The sequence below is a fragment of the Chrysochloris asiatica genome, unplaced genomic scaffold, assembly GCF_000296735.1.
Source record: "Chrysochloris asiatica unplaced genomic scaffold, ChrAsi1.0 scaffold00017, whole genome shotgun sequence".
Taxonomy (NCBI): Eukaryota; Metazoa; Chordata; class Mammalia; order Afrosoricida; family Chrysochloridae; genus Chrysochloris; species Chrysochloris asiatica.
Window position 1 is genome coordinate 3576511 of NW_006408535.1, and position 1684 is coordinate 3578194.

Here is a 1684-nt window from a genome sequence, read left to right on the forward strand (position 1 = left end):
CATCCTCAGAAACCCTATACAGCATTGCTGTATGAATCGGAACCGATTCTGCAACAACAACAGTAAAACCAATACTAAGGAGCTCTAATTGTGTTATGAGTTAGCAGTCAGGTTGCTAACCACAGGGTTGCCGGTTGAAACCTACTGGCCCCTCCAAGGAAGAAAGATGAGACTATCTGCTCTTATAAAGACTTACAGCTTCAGAAATCCTGTAGAGTTACTAAGAATCAAAACCGACTCTATGGCAATGGGTATGGGCGTGTATATCAATACTAGATTATAAACCATCTAACCAAAACAAGTTTGCTTTCAACTTCAAGTCCTCCTCCGCAAAAAACTCAAATGTCTTTGTAAATATTCAGTGGATTTACTGAAAATTCCTAATGACAAGCATATTTCATTGAATAAATCTAAAATTTATTGGATACTTCTGGTTGTTACTGTTAAGTGCTGTCAAATCAGTTCTGACCCATAACAACCCTGTATAGGGTTTCCAAGGAACAGCTAGTGAGCTTGAACCACCGACCTTGTGGTTCAAACTATCTTTGCAGTCCAGCACATTAGCCCACAGTGCCTTGTTTATTGAATATATAAATGTCAGAGTGCATGCACGAAAACTTAACTGGATACTAGTGGCTCATTGGTCATTATATGTATAATACTGGTTACATATAAGTAGTGGTTATGAATCGGGCTGTGAACCGCAACGTCAGCAGTTTGAAACTACCAGGTGCTCCGTGGGAGAAAGATGAGGCTTTCCGCTCCCGTAAAGATTTACAGCCTTGGAAACCCTGTACAGGGTCACTATGGGTCGGAACCGACTCGACGGCACATAACAACAACAACAACACCTTTAAAAAAAAGTAGCAGGCTAGAGAAAGAACAGTGTTTTGATCAACTAAAAGTATATTGCTTAGGGACAGAAATTCCTTTGGTATAAAAAAGATCAGTGCCATTTTCAGAAGCCCACAAGTGTTTCTTGTGTGCATAATAGATATGTGGGGAGTGGTGTAAAGGGAAACAGAACACTTTGAAGTTTTAAACATAGATGGAACATACATCTGTAGTCCTTATGACTGAACTTTGTGATGATATGCCAGTAAAAGGGACCACAAATTAAAAAAAAAAAAAACACAAAACCTAGTCATTGCATTATTCCCCCTATTAATGATTATTATGGATAAACACAGCCCTCAATTACATAAAATTTCACTGTTTAATTATTTGTATTGAAGATGAACACATGGTCCAAAATAGTCAACCAATTTTCATGACAACTATTGTAAATAGAAACTACACTTAAAATTCCATAATACTTCAAGTGGCATTGGGATAGTTATGAAAACCGATCTTCTCTCTACATACCTAAACAATGAATAAATTGGCCAATAACAAATTAGGAAGAAAATGAGAAAATTATTGGTTGTGTTCTCATATTAAGACCATAATTACCTGCAGAATATTTATGCTTGGCTGAGCACTAATGGCATTGCTCAAATCAGCAGGTGCTTCTTTTTTGTGCCAAAACAGTTCTCACTGAAATCCACTAAGAAATTCAAACTTTGTGATTGGGAAACAACCCCATAATACAAAGTACTTGGATTAAAATATTGCCTGATTTCCAGTCATAATGATGATAGTTGGGGGGAAGTGGATAAATACAACAGGAAACTCAAATTATTGA